Raw genomic sequence first — 23094 nt, 5'->3', positions numbered from 1 at the left:
CCAGTCCTATAACATGAGATGGGATATCCAACTCCTTCCCGTTCCAAACCTGAGACCCTTCCTATAGCATGAGATGTGATATCTCAATGCTTCTAATGCCAAACCTGAGATCCTTCCGATAGCATGAGATGTGATATCTCAATGCTTCTAATACCAAACCTGAGATCCTTCCGATAGCATGAGATGTGATATCTCAATGCTTCTAATACCAATCCTGAGATCCTTCCTATAACATGAGATGTGATATCCAAATCCTTCCCCTTCCAAACCTGAGACCCTCCCTTTAGCATGAGGCCTTAGGTTTGGTATTAGAAGCATTGAGATATCACATCTCATGCTATAGGAAGGGTCTCAGGATTGGAATGGGAAGGACTTGGATGTCACATCTCATGCTATAGGGAGGGTCTCAAGTTTGATATTAGAAGCATTGAGATAACAAATCTCATGATATCGGAATGGTCTCAGGATTGGAATGGGAAGGAGTTGGATATCACATCTCATGATAAAGGAAGGGTCTAAGGTTTGGAAGGGGAAGGATTTGGATATCACATCTCATGTTATAGGACGGGTCTCAGGTTTGGTATTAGAAGCATTGAGATATCAAGTCTCATGGTATAAGAAGGGTCTCAGAATTGGAATGGGAAGGAGTTGGATATCACATCTCAAGCTATAGGAAGCATCTCAGGATTGGAATGGGAAGGAGTTTGATATCACATCTCATGCCATAGTATGGTTCTCAGGTTTGGTAGAAGCATTGGGATATCACATCTCATGCTATCGGAAGGGTATCAGTATTGGATTTGGAAGGAGTTGGATATCCCATCTCATGCTATAGGAAGGGTCTCAGGTTGGAAAGGGAAGGAGTTGGATATCATATCTCATGCTATAGGAAGGTTCTCAGGTTTGGAAGGGGAAGGAGTTGGATATCACATTTCATGTTAGAGGAAGGATCTCAGGTTTGCTATTATAGGCCTTGAGATATCACATCTCATGCTATCGGAAGGGTCTCAGGATTGGAATGGGAAGGAGTTGGATATCACATCTCAAGCTATAGGAAGGGTCTCAGGTTTGGTATAAGCATTGAGATATCACATATCATGCTATAGGAAGGGTCTCTGGATTGGAATGGGAAGAAGTTGGTTATCACATCTCATGCTATAGGAAGGGTCTCAGGTTTGGTATAAGCATTGAGATATCACATCTCATGCTATAGGAAGGGTCTCAGGATTGGAATGGGAAGGAGTTGTATATGACATCTCATGCCATAGGAAGGGTCTCAGGTTTGGTATAAGCATTGAGATATCACATCACATGCTATAGGAAGGGTCTCAGGATTGGAATGGGAAGGACTTGGATATCACATCTCATGCTATAGGCAGGGTCTCAGGTTTGGAAAGGGAAGGATATGGATATCACATTTCATGTTAGAGGTAGGATCTCAGGTTTGGTATTAGAGGCATTGAGATATCACATCTCATGCTATCAGAAGGGTCTCAGGATTGGAATGGGAAGGAGTTGGATATCACATCTCATGCTAAAGGGTGGGTCTCAGGTTTGGAAGGGGAAGGATTTGGAAATCACATCTCATATTATAGGAAGGATCTCAGGTTTGCTATTAGAAGCATTGAGATATCACATCTCATGCTATCGGAAGGATCTCAGGTTTGGTATAAGAGGCATTGAGATATCACATCTCATGCTATCATAAGGGTCTCAGGATTGGAATGGGAAGGAGTTGGATATCACATCTCATGTTATAGGAAGGATCTCAGGTTTGGTATTAGAAGCATTGAGACATCACATCTCATGCTATAGGAAGGGTCTCAGGATTGGAATGGGAAGGAGTTGGATATCACATCTCATGCTATAGGAAGGGTCTCAGATTTGGTATAAGCATTGAGATATCACATCTCATGCTATAGGAAGGGTCTCAGGATTGGAATGGGAAGGAGTTGTATATGACATCTCAGGCCATAGGAAGGGTCTCAGGTTTGATATAAGCATTGAGATATCACATCTCTGCTATCGGAAGGGTCTCAGGATTGGAATGGGAAGGAGTTGGATATCCCATCTGAGTTGGATATCCCATCTCATGTTATAGGAAGGGTCTCAGGTTTGGTATTAGAAGCATTGAGATATCACATCTCATGCTATAGGAAGGGTCTCAGGATTGGAATGGGGAGGACTTGGATGTCACATCTCATGCTTTAGGGAGGGTCTCAAGTTTGATATTAGAAGCATTGAGATAACAAATCTCATGATATCGGAAGGGTCTCAGGATTGGAATGGGAAGGAGTTGGATATCACATCTCATGATAAAGGAAGGGTCTAAGGTTTGGAAGGGGAAGGATTTGGATATCACATCTCATGTTATAGGACGGGTCTCAGGTTTGGTATTAGAAGCATTGAGATATCAAGTCTCATGGTATAGGAAGGGTCTCAGAATTGGAATGGGAAGAAGTTGGATATCACATCTCAAGCTATAGGAAGGGTCTCATGATTGGAATGGGAAGGAGTTTGATATCACATCTCTTGCCATAGTATGGGTCTCAGATTTGGTAGAAGCATTGGGATATCACATCTCATGCTATCGGAATGGTATCAGTATTGGATTTGGAAGGAGTTGGATATCCCATCTCATGCTATTGGAAAGGTCTCAGGTTGGAATGGGATGGAGTTGGATATCACATTTCATGTTATAGGAAGGGTCTCAGGATTGGAATGGGAAGGACTTGGATATCATATCTCATGCTATAGGAAGGGTCTCAGAATTGGAATGGGAAGAAGTTGGATATCACATCTCAAGCTATAGGAAGGGTCTCAGGATTGGAATGGGAAGGAGTTTGATATCACATCTCATGCCATAGTATGGGTCTCAGATTTGGTAGAAGCATTGGGATATCACATCTCATGCTATCGGAATGGTATCAGTATTGGATTTGGAAGGAGTTGGATATCCCATCTCATGCTATAGGAAAGGTCTCAGGTTAGAATGGGATGGAGTTGGATATCACATTTCATGTTATAGGAAGGGTCTCAGGTTTGGAATGGGAAGGAGTTGGATATCACATTTCATGTTAGAGGAAGGATCTCAGGTTTGGTATTAGAGGCCTTGAGATATCACATTTCATGTTATAGGAAGGGTCTCAGGTTTGGAATGGGAAGGAATTGGATATCACATCTCATGTTATAGGAAGGATCTCAGGTTTGGTATTAGAACCATTGAGATATCACATCTCATGCTATAGGAAGGGTCTCAGGATTGGAATGCGAAGGATTTGGATATCACATCTCATGCTAAAGGAAGGGTCTCAGGTTTGGTAGAAGCGTTGAGATATCACATCTCTGCTATCGGAAGGGTCTCAGGATTGGATTGGGAAGGAGTTGGATATCCCTTCCCATGCTATAGGAAGGGTCTTAGGATTTGAATGGCAAGGAGTTGGATATCACATATCATGCCATAGGAAGGGTCTCAGGTTTGGTATAAGCATTGAGATATCACATCTCTGCTATCGGAAGGGTCTCCGGATTGGATTGGGAAGGAGTTGGATATCCCTTCTCATGCTATAGGAAGTGTCTCAGGTTGGAATGGGAAGGAGTTGGATATCACATCTCATGTTATAGGAAGGGTCTCAGGATTGGAATGGGAAGGATTTGGATATCACATCTCTTGCTATAGGAAGGGTCTCAGGATTGGAATGGGTAGGAGTTGGATATTACATTCTTGCTATAGGAAGGATCTCATGTTTGGAATGGAAGGAGTTGGATATCACATATGCTATAGGAAGTGTCTCAGGTTTGGAACGGGAAGGAGTTGGATATCACATCTCATGTTAGAGGAAGGATCTCAGGTTTGGTATTAGAGGCCTTGAGATATCACATCTCATGCTATAGGAAGGGTCTCAGGTTTGGTATAAGCATTGAGATATCACATCTCATGCTATAGGAAGGGTCCCAGGATTGGAATGGGAAGGAGTTGTATATGACATCTCATGCCATAAGAAGGGTCTCAGGTTTGGTATAAGCATTGAGATATCACATCACATGCTATAGGAAGGGTCTCAGGATTGGAATGGGAAGGACTTGGATATCACAGCTCATGCTATAGGCAGGGTCTCAGGTTTGGAAAGGGAAGGAGATGGATATCACATTTCATGTTAGAGGTAGGATCTCAGGTTTGGTATTAGAGGCATTGAGATATCACATCTCATGCTATCAGAAGGGTCTCAGGATTGGAATGGGAAGGAGTTGTATATCACATCTCATGCTAAAGGGAGGGTCTCAGGTTTGGAAGGGGAAGGATTTGAATATCACATCACATGTTATAGGAAGGATCTCAGGTTTGGTATTAGAGGCATTGAGATATCACATCTCATGCTATCGGAAGGGTCTCAGGATTGGAATGGGAAGGAGCTGGATATCACATCTCATGCTATAGGAAGGGTCTCAGGTTTGGAACGGGAAGGAGTTGGATATCACATCTCGTGTTATAGGAAGAGTCTCAGGTTTGGTATAAGCATTGAGATATCACATCTCTGCAATCGGAAGTGTCTCAGGATTGGGACGGGAAGGATTTGGATATCCCATCTCATGTTATAGGACTGGTCTCAGGTTTGGTATTAGAAGCATTGAGATATCACATCGCATGCTGTAGGAAGGGTCTCAGGTTTGGAATGGGAAGGAATTGGATATCACATCTCATGTCATAGGAAGGATCTCAGGTTTGGTATTAGAAGCATTGAGATATCACATCTCATGCTATAGGAATGGTCTCAGGATTGGAATGGGAAGGAGTTGGATATTACATTCTTGCTATGGGAAGGGTCTCATGTTTGGAATTGGAAGGAGTTGGATATCACATATGCTATAGGAAGGGTCTCAGGTTTGGAATGGGAAGGAGTTGGATATCCCATCTCATGTTATAGGAAGGGTCTCAGGTTTGGTATTAGAAGCATTGAGATATCACATCTCATGCTATAGGAAGGGTCTCAGGATTGGAATGGGGAGGACTTGGATGTCACATCTCATGCTATAGGGAGGGTCTCAAGTTTGATATTAGAAGCATTGAGATAACAAATCTCATGATATCGGAAGGGTCTCAGGATTGGAATGGGAAGGAGTTGGATATCACATCTCATGATAAAGGAAGGGTCTAAGGTTTGGAAGGGGAAGGATTTGGATATCACATCTCATGTTATAGGACGGGTCTCAGGTTTGGTATTAGAAGCATTGAGATATCAAGTCTCATGGTATAGGAAGGGTCTCAGAATTGGAATGGGAAGGAGTTGGATATCACATCTCAAGCTATAGGAAGGGTCTCAGGATTGGAATGGGAAGGAGTTTGATATCACATTTTATGCCATAGTATGGGTCTCAGGTTTGGTAGAAGCATTGGGATATCACATCTCATGCTATTGGAAGGGTATCAGTATTGGATTTGGAAGGCGTTGGATATCCCATCTCATGCTATAGGAAGGGTCTCAGGTTGGAATGGGAAGGAGTTGGATATCACATTTCATGTTATAGGAAGGGTCTCAGGATTGGAATGGGAAGGACTTGGATATCATATCTCATGCTATAGGAAGGCTCTCAGGTTTGGAAGGGGAAGGAGTTGGATATCACATTTCATGTTAGAGGAAGGATCTCAGGTTTGGTATTAGAGGCCTTGAGATATCACATCTCATGCTATAGGAAGGGTCTCAGGATTGGAATGGGAAGGAGTTGGATATCACATCTCAAGCTATAGGAAGGGTCTCAGGTTTGGTATAAGCATTGAGATATCACATCTCATGCTATAGGAAGGGTCTCAGGATTGGAATGGAAGGAGTTGGATATCACATCTCATATTATAGGAAAGATCTCAGGTTTGGTATTAGAAGCATTGAGACATCACATCTCATGTTATAGGAAGGGTCTTAGGATTGGAATGGGAAGAAGTTGGATATCACATCTCATGCTATAGGAAGGGTCTCAGGTTTGGTATAAGCATTGAGATATCACATCTCATGCTAAAGGAAGGGTCTCAGGATTGGAATGGGAAGGAGTTGTATATGACATCTCATGCCATAGGAAGGGTCTCAGGTTTGGTATAAGCATTGAGATATCACATCACATGCTATAGGAAGGGTCTCAGGATTGGAATGGGAAGGACTTGAATATCACATCTCATGCTATAGGCAGGGTCTCAGGTTTGGAAAGGGAAGGAGATGGATATCACATTTCATGTTAGAGGTAGGATCTCAGGTTTGGTATTAGAGGCATTGAGATATCCCATCTCATGCTATCAGAAGGGTCTCAGGATTGGAATGGGAAGGAGTTGTATATCACATCTCATGCTAAAGGGATGGTCTCAGGTTTGGAAGGGGAAGGATTTGGAAATCACATCTCATGTTATAGGAAGGATCTCAGGTTTGGTATTAGAAGCATTGAGATATCACATCTCATGCTATCGGAAGTATCTCAGGTTTGGTATTAGAGGCATTGAGATATCACATCTCATGCTATCATAAGGGTCTCAGGATTGAAATGGGAAGGAGTTGGATATCACATCTCATGTTATAGGAAGGATCTCAGGTTTGGTATTAGAAGCATTGAGATATCACATCTCATGCTATAGGAAGGGTCTCAGGATTGGAATGGGAAGGAGTTGGATATCACATCTCATGCTATAGGAAGGGTCTCAGATTTGGTATAAGCATTGAGATATCACATCTCATGCTATAAGAAGGGTCTCAGGATTGGAATGGGAAGGAGTTGGATATCACATCTCATGCTATAGGAAGGGTCTCAGGTTTGGAATGGGAAGGAGTTAGATATCACATCTCGTGTTATAGGAAGAGTCTCAGGTTTGGTATAAGCATTGAGATATCACATCTCTGCTATCGGAGGTGTCTCAGGATTGGGATGGGAAGGAATTGGATATCACATCTCATGCTATAGGAAGGGTATCAGGTTTGGAACGGGAAGGACTTGGATATCAGAATTCATGTTATAGGAAGGGTCTCAGGTTTGGTATTAGAAGCATTGAGATATCACATCTCATGCTATAGGAAGGGTCTCAGGATTGAAATGGGAAGGACTTGGATATCACATCTCATGTTATAGGAAGGGTCTCAGGTTTGGTATTAGAAGCATTGAGATATCACATCTCATGCTATAGGAAGGGTCTCAGGATTGAAATGGGAAGGACTTGGATATCACATCTCATGTTATAGGAAGGGTCTCAGGTTTGGTATTAGAAGCATTGAGATATCACATCTCATGCTATAGGAAGGGTCTCAGGAATGGAATGGGAAGGACTTGGATATCACATCTCATGATAAAGGAAGGGTCTAAGGTTTGGAAGGGGAAGGATTTGGATATCACATCTCATGTTATTGGACCGGTCTCAGGTTTGGTATTAGAAGCATTGAGATATCAAGTCTCATGGTATAGGACGGGAGTTTGATATCACATCTCATGCCATGGTATGGGTCTCAGGTTTTGTAGAAGCATTGGGATATCACATCTCATGCTATCGGAAGGGTATCAGGATTGGTTTTGGAAGGAGTTGGATATCCCATCTCATGCTATAGGAAGGGTCTCAGGTTGGAATGGGAAGGAGTTGGATATGACATCTCATGTTATAGGAAGGGTCTCAGGATTGGAATGGGATGGACTTGGATATCACATCTCATGCTATAGGAAGGATCTCAGGTTTGGTATTAGAAGCATTGAGATATCACATCTCATGCTATAGGAAGGGTCTCAGGATTGGAATGGGAAGGAGTTGGATATCACATCTCATGATAAAGGAAGGGTCTAAGGTTTGGAAGGGGAAGGATTTGGATATCACATCTCATGTTATAGGACGGGTCTCAGGTTTGGTATTAGAAACATTGAGATATCAAGTCTCATGGTATAGGAAGGGTCTCAGAATTGGAATGGGAAGGAGTTGGATATCACATCTCAAGCTATAGGAAGGGTCTCAGGATTGGAACGGGAAGGAGTTTGATGTCACATCTTATGCCATAGTATGGGTCTCAGGTTTGGTAGAAGCATTGGGATATCACATCTCATGCTATTGGAAGGGTATCAGTATTGGATTTGGAAGGAGTTGGATATCCCATCTCATGCTATAGGAAGGGTCTCAGGTTGGAATGGGAAGGAGTTGGATATCACATTTCATGTTATAGGAAGGGTCTCAGGATTGGAATGGTAAGGACTTGGATATCATATCTGATGCTATAGGAAGGCTCTCAGGTTTGGAAGGGGAAGGAGTTGGATATCACATTTCATGTTAGAGGAAGGATCTCAGGTTTGGTATTAGAGGCCTTGAGATATCACATCTCATGCTATAGGAAGGGTCTCAGGATTGGAATGGGAAGGAGTTGGATATCACATCTCAAGCTATAGGAAGGGTCTCAGGTTTGGTATAAGCATTGAGATATCACATCTCATTCTATAGGAAAGGTCTCAGGATTGGAATGGGAAGGAGTTGGATATCACATCTCATGTTATAGGAAAGATCTCAGGTTTGGTATTAGAAGCATTGAGACATCACATCTCATGTTATAGGAAGGGTCTTAGGATTGGAATGGGAAGAAGTTGGATATCACATCTCATGCTATAGGAAGGGTCTCAGGTTTGGTATAAGCATTGAGATATCACATCTCATGCTATAGGAAGGGTCTCAGGATTGGAATGGGAAGGAGTTGTATATGACATCTCATGCCATAGGAAGGGTCTCGGGTTTGGTATAAGCATTGAGATATCACATCACATGCTATATGAAGGGTCTCAGGATTGGAATGGGAAGGACTTGGATATCACATCTCATGCTATAGGCAGGGTCTCAGGTTTGGAAAGGGAAGGAGATGGATATCACATTTCATGTTAGAGGTAGGATCTCACGTTTGGTATTAGAGGCATTGAGATATCACATCTCATGCTATCAGAAGGGTCTCAGGATTGGAATGGGAAGGAGTTGTATATCACATCTCATGCTAAAGGGAGGGTCTCAGGTTTGGAAGGGGAAGGATTTGGAAATCACATCTCATGTTATAGGAAGGATCTCAGGTTTGGTATTAGAAGCATTGAGATATCACATCTCATGCTATCGGAAGTATCTCAGGTTTGGTATTAGAGGCATTGAGATATCACATCTCATGCTATAATAAGGGTCTCAGGATTGGAATGGGAAGGAGTTGGATATCACATCTCTTGTTATAGGAAGGATCTCAGGTTTGGTATTAGAAGCATTGAGATATCACATCTCATGCTATAGGAAGGGTCTCAGGATTGGAATGGGAAGGAGTTGGATATCACATCTCATGCTATAGGAAGCGTCTCAGATTTGGTATAAGCATTGAGATATCACATCTCATGCTATAGGAAGGGTCTCAGGATTGGAATGGGTAGGAGTTGGATATCACATCTCATCCTATAGGAAGGGTCTCAGGTTTGGAACGGGAAGGAGTTAGATATCACATCTCATGTTATAGGAAGAGTCTCAGGTTTGGTATAAGCATTGAGATATCACATCTCTGCTATCGGAGGTGTCTCAGGATTGGGATGGGAAGGAATTGGATATCACATCTCATGCTATAGGAAGGGTATCAGGTTTGGAACGGGAAGGAGTTGGATATCCCATCTCATGTTATAGGACAGGTCTCAGGTTTGATATTAGAAGCATTGAGATATCACATCTCTGCTATTGGAAGGGTCTCAGGATTGGAATGGGAAGGACTTGGATATCAGAATTCATGTTATAGGAAGGGTCTCAGGTTTGGTATTAGAAGCATTGAGATATCACATCTCATGCTATAGGAAGGGTCTCAGGAATGGAATGGGAAGGACTTGGATATCACATCTCATGATAAAGGAAGGGTCTAAGGTTTGGAAGGGGAAGGATTTGGATATCACATCTCATGTTATTGGACTGGTCTCAGGTTTGGTATTAGAAGCATTGAGATATCAAGTCTCATGGTATGGGACGGGAGTTTGATATCACATCTCATGCCATGGTATGGGTCTCAGGTTTTGTAGAAGCATTGGGATATCACATCTCATGCTATCGGAAGGGTATCAGGATTGGATTTGGAAGGAGTTGGATATCCCATCTCATGCTATAGGAAGGGTCTCAGGTTGGAATGGGAAGGAGTTGGATATGACATCTCATGTTATAGGAAGGGTCTCAGGATTGGAATGGGAAGGACTTGGATATCACATCTCATGCTGTAGGAAGGCTCTCAGGTTTGGAAAGGGAAGGAGTTGGATATCACATTTCATGTTAGAGGTAGGATCTCAGGTTTGGTATTAGAGGCATTGAGATATCACATCTCATGCTATCAGAAGGGTATCAGGATTGGAATGGGAAGGAGTTGGATATCACATCTCATGCTAAAGGGAGGGTCTCAGGTTCGGAAGGGGACGGATTTGGATATCACGTCTCATGTTATAGGAAGGATCTCAGGTTTGGTATTAGAAGCATTGAGATATCACATCTCATGCTATCGGAAGGATCTCAGGTTTGGTATTAGAAGCATTGAGATATCACATCTCATGCTATAGGAAGGGTCTCAGGATTGGAATGGGAAGGAGTTGGATATCACATCTCATGTTATAGGAAGGATCTCAGGTTTGGTATTAGAAGCATTGAGATATCACATCTCATGCTATAGGACTGGTCTCAGGATTGGAATGGGAAGGAGTTGGATATCACATCTCATGCTAAAGGAAGGGTCTCAGTTTTGGTAGAAGCATTGAGATTTCACATATCATGCTATAGGAAGGGTCTCAGGATTGGAATGGGAAGGAGTTGGATATCACATCTCATGCTATAGGAAGGGTTTCAGGTTTGGTATAAGCATTGAGATATCACATCTCTGCTATCGGAAGGGTCTCAGGATTGGAATGGGAAGGACTTAGATATCACATCTCATGCTATAGGGAGGGTCTCAATATTGATATTAGAAGCATTGAGATATCACATCTCAAGCTATCGGAAGGGTCTCAGGATTGGAATGGGAAGGAGTTGGATATCACATCTCATGCTATAGGAAGGGTCTCAGGTTAGGAACGGGAAGGAGTTGGATATCACATCTCATGTTATAGGAAGAGTCTCATGCTAAGACCTGATAGACCCTTCCTATAACATGAGATGGGAATATCCAACTCCTTCCCATTCCAATCCTGTAACCCTTCCTATAGCAGAGATGTGATATCTCAATGCTTATACCAAACCTGAGACCCTTCCTACGGCATGATATGTCATATACAACTCCTTCCCATTCCAATCCTGAGACCCTTCCTATAGCATGAGATGTGATGTCTCAATGCTTCTAATACCAAACCTGAGATCCTTCCTATAACATGAGATGTGATATCCAACTCCTTCCCATTCCAATCCTGAGACCCTTCCTATAGCATGAGATGTGATATCTCAACGCTTATACCAAACCTGAGACCCTTCCTATAGCATGAGATGTGATATCCAACTCCTTCCCATTCCAATCCTGAGACCCTTCCTATAGCATGAGATGTGATATCCAACGCCTTCCCTTTCCAAACCTGAGAGCCTACCTATAGCATGAGATGTGATATCCAAGTCCTTCCCATTCCAATCCTTAGACCCTTCCTACAGCATGCAATATGATATCTCAATGATTCTAATAACAAACCTGAGACCCGTCCTATAACATGAGATGGGATATCCAACTTCTTCCCATTCCAATCCTGAGACACTTCCGATAGCAGAGATGTGATATCTCAATGCTTATATCAAACCTGAGACGCTTCCTATAACATGAGATGTGATATCCAACTCCTTCCCGTTCCAAACCTGAGACCCTTCCTATAGCATATGTGATATCCAACTCCTTCCCATTCCAATCCTGAGACCATTCCTATAGCATGAGATGTGATATCTCAATGCTTCTAATACCAAACCTGAGATCATTCCTATGACATGAGATGTGATATCCAATTCCTTCCCATTCCAAACCTGAGACCCTTCCTACAACATGCAATGTGATATCTCAATGCTTCTAATACCAAACCTGAGACCAGTCCTATAACATGAGATGGGATATCCAACTCCTTCCCGTTCCAAACCTGAGACCCTTCCTATAGCATGAGATGTGATATCTCAATGCTTCTAATGCCAAACCTGAGATCCTTCCGATAGCATGAGATGTGATATCTCAATGCTTCTAATACCAAACCTGAGATCCTTCCGATAGCATGAGATGTGATATCTCAATGCTTCTAATACCAATCCTGAGATCCTTCCTATAACATGAGATGTGATATCCAAATCCTTCCCCTTCCAAACCTGAGACCCTCCCTTTAGCATGAGGCCTTAGGTTTGGTATTAGAAGCATTGAGATATCACATCTCATGCTATAGGAAGGGTCTCAGGATTGGAATGGGAAGGACTTGGATGTCACATCTCATGCTATAGGGAGGGTCTCAAGTTTGATATTAGAAGCATTGAGATAACAAATCTCATGATATCGGAATGGTCTCAGGATTGGAATGGGAAGGAGTTGGATATCACATCTCATGATAAAGGAAGGGTCTAAGGTTTGGAAGGGGAAGGATTTGGATATCACATCTCATGTTATAGGACGGGTCTCAGGTTTGGTATTAGAAGCATTGAGATATCAAGTCTCATGGTATAAGAAGGGTCTCAGAATTGGAATGGGAAGGAGTTGGATATCACATCTCAAGCTATAGGAAGCATCTCAGGATTGGAATGGGAAGGAGTTTGATATCACATCTCATGCCATAGTATGGTTCTCAGGTTTGGTAGAAGCATTGGGATATCACATCTCATGCTATCGGAAGGGTATCAGTATTGGATTTGGAAGGAGTTGGATATCCCATCTCATGCTATAGGAAGGGTCTCAGGTTGGAAAGGGAAGGAGTTGGATATCATATCTCATGCTATAGGAAGGTTCTCAGGTTTGGAAGGGGAAGGAGTTGGATATCACATTTCATGTTAGAGGAAGGATCTCAGGTTTGCTATTATAGGCCTTGAGATATCACATCTCATGCTATCGGAAGGGTCTCAGGATTGGAATGGGAAGGAGTTGGATATCACATCTCAAGCTATAGGAAGGGTCTCAGGTTTGGTATAAGCATTGAGATATCACATATCATGCTATAGGAAGGGTCTCTGGATTGGAATGGGAAGAAGTTGGTTATCACATCTCATGCTATAGGAAGGGTCTCAGGTTTGGTATAAGCATTGAGATATCACATCTCATGCTATAGGAAGGGTCTCAGGATTGGAATGGGAAGGAGTTGTATATGACATCTCATGCCATAGGAAGGGTCTCAGGTTTGGTATAAGCATTGAGATATCACATCACATGCTATAGGAAGGGTCTCAGGATTGGAATGGGAAGGACTTGGATATCACATCTCATGCTATAGGCAGGGTCTCAGGTTTGGAAAGGGAAGGATATGGATATCACATTTCATGTTAGAGGTAGGATCTCAGGTTTGGTATTAGAGGCATTGAGATATCACATCTCATGCTATCAGAAGGGTCTCAGGATTGGAATGGGAAGGAGTTGGATATCACATCTCATGCTAAAGGGTGGGTCTCAGGTTTGGAAGGGGAAGGATTTGGAAATCACATCTCATATTATAGGAAGGATCTCAGGTTTGCTATTAGAAGCATTGAGATATCACATCTCATGCTATCGGAAGGATCTCAGGTTTGGTATAAGAGGCATTGAGATATCACATCTCATGCTATCATAAGGGTCTCAGGATTGGAATGGGAAGGAGTTGGATATCACATCTCATGTTATAGGAAGGATCTCAGGTTTGGTATTAGAAGCATTGAGACATCACATCTCATGCTATAGGAAGGGTCTCAGGATTGGAATGGGAAGGAGTTGGATATCACATCTCATGCTATAGGAAGGGTCTCAGATTTGGTATAAGCATTGAGATATCACATCTCATGCTATAGGAAGGGTCTCAGGATTGGAATGGGAAGGAGTTGTATATGACATCTCAGGCCATAGGAAGGGTCTCAGGTTTGATATAAGCATTGAGATATCACATCTCTGCTATCGGAAGGGTCTCAGGATTGGAATGGGAAGGAGTTGGATATCCCATCTGAGTTGGATATCCCATCTCATGTTATAGGAAGGGTCTCAGGTTTGGTATTAGAAGCATTGAGATATCACACCTCATGCTATAGGAAGGGTCTCAGGATTGGAATGGGGAGGACTTGGATGTCACATCTCATGCTTTAGGGAGGGTCTCAAGTTTGATATTAGAAGCATTGAGATAACAAATCTCATGATATCGGAAGGGTCTCAGGATTGGAATGGGAAGGAGTTGGATATCACATCTCATGATAAAGGAAGGGTCTAAGGTTTGGAAGGGGAAGGATTTGGATATCACATCTCATGTTATAGGACGGGTCTCAGGTTTGGTATTAGAAGCATTGAGATATCAAGTCTCATGGTATAGGAAGGGTCTCAGAATTGGAATGGGAAGAAGTTGGATATCACATCTCAAGCTATAGGAAGGGTCTCATGATTGGAATGGGAAGGAGTTTGATATCACATCTCTTGCCATAGTATGGGTCTCAGATTTGGTAGAAGCATTGGGATATCACATCTCATGCTATCGGAATGGTATCAGTATTGGATTTGGAAGGAGTTGGATATCCCATCTCATGCTATTGGAAAGGTCTCAGGTTGGAATGGGATGGAGTTGGATATCACATTTCATGTTATAGGAAGGGTCTCAGGATTGGAATGGGAAGGACTTGGATATCATATCTCATGCTATAGGAAGGGTCTCAGAATTGGAATGGGAAGAAGTTGGATATCACATCTCAAGCTATAGGAAGGGTCTCAGGATTGGAATGGGAAGGAGTTTGATATCACATCTCATGCCATAGTATGGGTCTCAGATTTGGTAGAAGCATTGGGATATCACATCTCATGCTATCGGAATGGTATCAGTATTGGATTTGGAAGGAGTTGGATATCCCATCTCATGCTATAGGAAAGGTCTCAGGTTAGAATGGGATGGAGTTGGATATCACATTTCATGTTATAGGAAGGGTCTCAGGTTTGGAATGGGAAGGAGTTGGATATCACATTTCATGTTAGAGGAAGGATCTCAGGTTTGGTATTAGAGGCCTTGAGATATCACATTTCATGTTATAGGAAGGGTCTCAGGTTTGGAATGGGAAGGAATTGGATATCACATCTCATGTTATAGGAAGGATCTCAGGTTTGGTATTAGAACCATTGAGATATCACATCTCATGCTATAGGAAGGGTCTCAGGATTGGAATGCGAAGGATTTGGATATCACATCTCATGCTAAAGGAAGGGTCTCAGGTTTGGTAGAAGCGTTGAGATATCACATCTCTGCTATCGGAAGGGTCTCAGGATTGGATTGGGAAGGAGTTGGATATCCCTTCCCATGCTATAGGAAGGGTCTTAGGATTTGAATGGCAAGGAGTTGGATATCACATATCATGCCATAGGAAGGGTCTCAGGTTTGGTATAAGCATTGAGATATCACATCTCTGCTATCGGAAGGGTCTCCGGATTGGATTGGGAAGGAGTTGGATATCCCTTCTCATGCTATAGGAAGTGTCTCAGGTTGGAATGGGAAGGAGTTGGATATCACATCTCATGTTATAGGAAGGGTCTCAGGATTGGAATGGGAAGGATTTGGATATCACATCTCTTGCTATAGGAAGGGTCTCAGGATTGGAATGGGTAGGAGTTGGATATTACATTCTTGCTATAGGAAGGATCTCATGTTTGGAATGGAAGGAGTTGGATATCACATATGCTATAGGAAGTGTCTCAGGTTTGGAACGGGAAGGAGTTGGATATCACATCTCATGTTAGAGGAAGGATCTCAGGTTTGGTATTAGAGGCCTTGAGATATCACATCTCATGCTATAGGAAGGGTCTCAGGTTTGGTATAAGCATTGAGATATCACATCTCATGCTATAGGAAGGGTCCCAGGATTGGAATGGGAAGGAGTTGTATATGACATCTCATGCCATAAGAAGGGTCTCAGGTTTGGTATAAGCATTGAGATATCACATCACATGCTATAGGAAGGGTCTCAGGATTGGAATGGGAAGGACTTGGATATCACAGCTCATGCTATAGGCAGGGTCTCAGGTTTGGAAAGGGAAGGAGATGGATATCACATTTCATGTTAGAGGTAGGATCTCAGGTTTGGTATTAGAGGCATTGAGATATCACATCTCATGCTATCAGAAGGGTCTCAGGATTGGAATGGGAAGGAGTTGTATATCACATCTCATGCTAAAGGGAGGGTCTCAGGTTTGGAAGGGGAAGGATTTGAATATCACATCACATGTTATAGGAAGGATCTCAGGTTTGGTATTAGAGGCATTGAGATATCACATCTCATGCTATCGGAAGGGTCTCAGGATTGGAATGGGAAGGAGCTGGATATCACATCTCATGCTATAGGAAGGGTCTCAGGTTTGGAACGGGAAGGAGTTGGATATCACATCTCGTGTTATAGGAAGAGTCTCAGGTTTGGTATAAGCATTGAGATATCACATCTCTGCAATCGGAAGTGTCTCAGGATTGGGACGGGAAGGATTTGGATATCCCATCTCATGTTATAGGACTGGTCTCAGGTTTGGTATTAGAAGCATTGAGATATCACATCGCATGCTGTAGGAAGGGTCTCAGGTTTGGAATGGGAAGGAATTGGATATCACATCTCATGTCATAGGAAGGATCTCAGGTTTGGTATTAGAAGCATTGAGATATCACATCTCATGCTATAGGAATGGTCTCAGGATTGGAATGGGAAGGAGTTGGATATTACATTCTTGCTATGGGAAGGGTCTCATGTTTGGAATTGGAAGGAGTTGGATATCACATATGCTATAGGAAGGGTCTCAGGTTTGGAATGGGAAGGAGTTGGATATCCCATCTCATGTTATAGGAAGGGTCTCAGGTTTGGTATTAGAAGCATTGAGATATCACATCTCATGCTATAGGAAGGGTCTCAGGATTGGAATGGGGAGGACTTGGATGTCACATCTCATGCTATAGGGAGGGTCTCAAGTTTGATATTAGAAGCATTGAGATAACAAATCTCATGATATCGGAAGGGTCTCAGGATTGGAATGGGAAGGAGTTGGATATCACATCTCATGATAAAGGAAGGGTCTAAGGTTTGGAAGGGGAAGGATTTGGATATCACATCTCATGTTATAGGACGGGTCTCAGGTTTGGTATTAGAAGCATTGAGATATCAAGTCTCATGGTATAGGAAGGGTCTCAGAATTGGAATGGGAAGGAGTTGGATATCACATCTCAAGCTATAGGAAGGGTCTCAGGATTGGAATGGGAAGGAGTTTGATATCACATTTTATGCCATAGTATGGGTCTCAGGTTTGGTAGAAGCATTGGGATATCACATCTCATGCTATTGGAAGGGTATCAGTATTGGATTTGGAAGGCGTTGGATATCCCATCTCATGCTATAGGAAGGGTCTCAGGTTGGAATGGGAAGGAGTTGGATATCACATTTCATGTTATAGGAAGGGTCTCAGGATTGGAATGGGAAGGACTTGGATATCATATCTCATGCTATAGGAAGGCTCTCAGGTTTGGAAGGGGAAGGAGTTGGATATCACATTTCATGTTAGAGGAAGGATCTCAGGTTTGGTATTAGAGGCCTTGAGATATCACATCTCATGCTATAGGAAGGGTCTCAGGATTGGAATGGGAAGGAGTTGGATATCACATCTCAAGCTATAGGAAGGGTCTCAGGTTTGGTATAAGCATTGAGATATCACATCTCATGCTATAGGAAGGGTCTCAGGATTGGAATGGAAGGAGTTGGATATCACATCTCATATTATAGGAAAGATCTCAGGTTTGGTATTAGAAGCATTGAGACATCACATCTCATGTTATAGGAAGGGTCTTAGGATTGGAATGGGAAGAAGTTGGATATCACATCTCATGCTATAGGAAGGGTCTCAGGTTTGGTATAAGCATTGAGATATCACATCTCATGCTAAAGGAAGGGTCTCAGGATTGGAATGGGAAGGAGTTGTATATGACATCTCATGCCATAGGAAGGGTCTCAGGTTTGGTATAAGCATTGAGATATCACATCACATGCTATAGGAAGGGTCTCAGGATTGGAATGGGAAGGACTTGAATATCACATCTCATGCTATAGGCAGGGTCTCAGGTTTGGAAAGGGAAGGAGATGGATATCACATTTCATGTTAGAGGTAGGATCTCAGGTTTGGTATTAGAGGCATTGAGATATCCCATCTCATGCTATCAGAAGGGTCTCAGGATTGGAATGGGAAGGAGTTGTATATCACATCTCATGCTAAAGGGATGGTCTCAGGTTTGGAAGGGGAAGGATTTGGAAATCACATCTCATGTTATAGGAAGGATCTCAGGTTTGGTATTAGAAGCATTGAGATATCACATCTCATGCTATCGGAAGTATCTCAGGTTTGGTATTAGAGGCATTGAGATATCACATCTCATGCTATCATAAGGGTCTCAGGATTGAAATGGGAAGGAGTTGGATATCACATCTCATGTTATAGGAAGGATCTCAGGTTTGGTATTAGAAGCATTGAGATATCACATCTCATGCTATAGGAAGGGTCTCAGGATTGGAATGGGAAGGAGTTGGATATCACATCTCATGCTATAGGAAGGGTCTCAGATTTGGTATAAGCATTGAGATATCACATCTCATGCTATAAGAAGGGTCTCAGGATTGGAATGGGAAGGAGTTGGATATCACATCTCATGCTATAGGAAGGGTCTCAGGTTTGGAATGGGAAGGAGTTAGATATCACATCTCGTGTTATAGGAAGAGTCTCAGGTTTGGTATAAGCATTGAGATATCACATCTCTGCTATCGGAGGTGTCTCAGGATTGGGATGGGAAGGAATTGGATATCACATCTCATGCTATAGGAAGGGTATCAGGTTTGGAACGGGAAGGACTTGGATATCAGAATTCATGTTATAGGAAGGGTCTCAGGTTTGGTATTAGAAGCATTGAGATATCACATCTCATGCTATAGGAAGGGTCTCAGGATTGAAATGGGAAGGACTTGGATATCACATCTCATGTTATAGGAAGGGTCTCAGGTTTGGTATTAGAAGCATTGAGATATCACATCTCATGCTATAGGAAGGGTCTCAGGATTGAAATGGGAAGGACTTGGATATCACATCTCATGTTATAGGAAGGGTCTCAGGTTTGGTATTAGAAGCATTGAGATATCACATCTCATGCTATAGGAAGGGTCTCAGGAATGGAATGGGAAGGACTTGGATATCACATCTCATGATAAAGGAAGGGTCTAAGGTTTGGAAGGGGAAGGATTTGGATATCACATCTCATGTTATTGGACCGGTCTCAGGTTTGGTATTAGAAGCATTGAGATATCAAGTCTCATGGTATAGGACGGGAGTTTGATATCACATCTCATGCCATGGTATGGGTCTCAGGTTTTGTAGAAGCATTGGGATATCACATCTCATGCTATCGGAAGGGTATCAGGATTGGTTTTGGAAGGAGTTGGATATCCCATCTCATGCTATAGGAAGGGTCTCAGGTTGGAATGGGAAGGAGTTGGATATGACATCTCATGTTATAGGAAGGGTCTCAGGATTGGAATGGGAAGGACTTGGATATCACATCTCATGCTATAGGAAGGATCTCAGGTTTGGTATTAGAAGCATTGAGATATCACATCTCATGCTATAGGAAGGGTCTCAGGATTGGAATGGGAAGGAGTTGGATATCACATCTCATGATAAAGGAAGGGTCTAAGGTTTGGAAGGGGAAGGATTTGGATATCACATCTCATGTTATAGGACGGGTCTCAGGTTTGGTATTAGAAACATTGAGATATCAAGTCTCATGGTATAGGAAGGGTCTCAGAATTGGAATGGGAAGGAGTTGGATATCACATCTCAAGCTATAGGAAGGGTCTCAGGATTGGAACGGGAAGGAGTTTGATGTCACATCTTATGCCATAGTATGGGTCTCAGGTTTGGTAGAAGCATTGGGATATCACATCTCATGCTATTGGAAGGGTATCAGTATTGGATTTGGAAGGAGTTGGATATCCCATCTCATGCTATAGGAAGGGTCTCAGGTTGGAATGGGAAGGAGTTGGATATCACATTTCATGTTATAGGAAGGGTCTCAGGATTGGAATGGTAAGGACTTGGATATCATATCTGATGCTATAGGAAGGCTCTCAGGTTTGGAAGGGGAAGGAGTTGGATATCACATTTCATGTTAGAGGAAGGATCTCAGGTTTGGTATTAGAGGCCTTGAGATATCACATCTCATGCTATAGGAAGGGTCTCAGGATTGGAATGGGAAGGAGTTGGATATCACATCTCAAGCTATAGGAAGGGTCTCAGGTTTGGTATAAGCATTGAGATATCACATCTCATTCTATAGGAAAGGTCTCAGGATTGGAATGGGAAGGAGTTGGATATCACATCTCATGTTATAGGAAAGATCTCAGGTTTGGTATTAGAAGCATTGAGACATCACATCTCATGTTATAGGAAGGGTCTTAGGATTGGAATGGGAAGAAGTTGGATATCACATCTCATGCTATAGGAAGGGTCTCAGGTTTGGTATAAGCATTGAGATATCACATCTCATGCTATAGGAAGGGTCTCAGGATTGGAATGGGAAGGAGTTGTATATGACATCTCATGCCATAGGAAGGGTCTCGGGTTTGGTATAAGCATTGAGATATCACATCACATGCTATATGAAGGGTCTCAGGATTGGAATGGGAAGGACTTGGATATCACATCTCATGCTATAGGCAGGGTCTCAGGTTTGGAAAGGGAAGGAGATGGATATCACATTTCATGTTAGAGGTAGGATCTCACGTTTGGTATTAGAGGCATTGAGATATCACATCTCATGCTATCAGAAGGGTCTCAGGATTGGAATGGGAAGGAGTTGTATATCACATCTCATGCTAAAGGGAGGGTCTCAGGTTTGGAAGGGGAAGGATTTGGAAATCACATCTCATGTTATAGGAAGGATCTCAGGTTTGGTATTAGAAGCATTGAGATATCACATCTCATGCTATCGGAAGTATCTCAGGTTTGGTATTAGAGGCATTGAGATATCACATCTCATGCTATAATAAGGGTCTCAGGATTGGAATGGGAAGGAGTTGGATATCACATCTCTTGTTATAGGAAGGATCTCAGGTTTGGTATTAGAAGCATTGAGATATCACATCTCATGCTATAGGAAGGGTCTCAGGATTGGAATGGGAAGGAGTTGGATATCACATCTCATGCTATAGGAAGCGTCTCAGATTTGGTATAAGCATTGAGATATCACATCTCATGCTATAGGAAGGGTCTCAGGATTGGAATGGGTAGGAGTTGGATATCACATCTCATCCTATAGGAAGGGTCTCAGGTTTGGAACGGGAAGGAGTTAGATATCACATCTCATGTTATAGGAAGAGTCTCAGGTTTGGTATAAGCATTGAGATATCACATCTCTGCTATCGGAGGTGTCTCAGGATTGGGATGGGAAGGAATTGGATATCACATCTCATGCTATAGGAAGGGTATCAGGTTTGGAACGGGAAGGAGTTGGATATCCCATCTCATGTTATAGGACAGGTCTCAGGTTTGATATTAGAAGCATTGAGATATCACATCTCTGCTATTGGAAGGGTCTCAGGATTGGAATGGGAAGGACTTGGATATCAGAATTCATGTTATAGGAAGGGTCTCAGGTTTGGTATTAGAAGCATTGAGATATCACATCTCATGCTATAGGAAGGGTCTCAGGAATGGAATGGGAAGGACTTGGATATCACATCTCATGATAAAGGAAGGGTCTAAGGTTTGGAAGGGGAAGGATTTGGATATCACATCTCATGTTATTGGACTGGTCTCAGGTTTGGTATTAGAAGCATTGAGATATCAAGTCTCATGGTATGGGACGGGAGTTTGATATCACATCTCATGCCATGGTATGGGTCTCAGGTTTTGTAGAAGCATTGGGATATCACATCTCATGCTATCGGAAGGGTATCAGGATTGGATTTGGAAGGAGTTGGATATCCCATCTCATGCTATAGGAAGGGTCTCAGGTTGGAATGGGAAGGAGTTGGATATGACATCTCATGTTATAGGAAGGGTCTCAGGATTGGAATGGGAAGGACTTGGATATCACATCTCATGCTGTAGGAAGGCTCTCAGGTTTGGAAAGGGAAGGAGTTGGATATCACATTTCATGTTAGAGGTAGGATCTCAGGTTTGGTATTAGAGGCATTGAGATATCACATCTCATGCTATCAGAAGGGTATCAGGATTGGAATGGGAAGGAGTTGGATATCACATCTCATGCTAAAGGGAGGGTCTCAGGTTCGGAAGGGGACGGATTTGGATATCACGTCTCATGTTATAGGAAGGATCTCAGGTTTGGTATTAGAAGCATTGAGATATCACATCTCATGCTATCGGAAGGATCTCAGGTTTGGTATTAGAAGCATTGAGATATCACATCTCATGCTATAGGAAGGGTCTCAGGATTGGAATGGGAAGGAGTTGGATATCACATCTCATGTTATAGGAAGGATCTCAGGTTTGGTATTAGAAGCATTGAGATATCACATCTCATGCTATAGGACTGGTCTCAGGATTGGAATGGGAAGGAGTTGGATATCACATCTCATGCTAAAGGAAGGGTCTCAGTTTTGGTAGAAGCATTGAGATTTCACATATCATGCTATAGGAAGGGTCTCAGGATTGGAATGGGAAGGAGTTGGATATCACATCTCATGCTATAGGAAGGGTTTCAGGTTTGGTATAAGCATTGAGATATCACATCTCTGCTATCGGAAGGGTCTCAGGATTGGAATGGGAAGGACTTAGATATCACATCTCATGCTATAGGGAGGGTCTCAATATTGATATTAGAAGCATTGAGATATCACATCTCAAGCTATCGGAAGGGTCTCAGGATTGGAATGGGAAGGAGTTGGATATCACATCTCATGCTATAGGAAGGGTCTCA

Source organism: Ambystoma mexicanum, chromosome 2q, assembly GCF_040938575.1.
Source record: "Ambystoma mexicanum isolate Mex_15411 chromosome 2q, UKY_AmexF1_1, whole genome shotgun sequence".
Lineage (NCBI taxonomy): Eukaryota > Metazoa > Chordata > Amphibia > Caudata > Ambystomatidae > Ambystoma > Ambystoma mexicanum.
The sequence above is the reverse complement of the archived record's forward strand: the minus strand, read 5'-3'. Positions refer to the sequence as shown.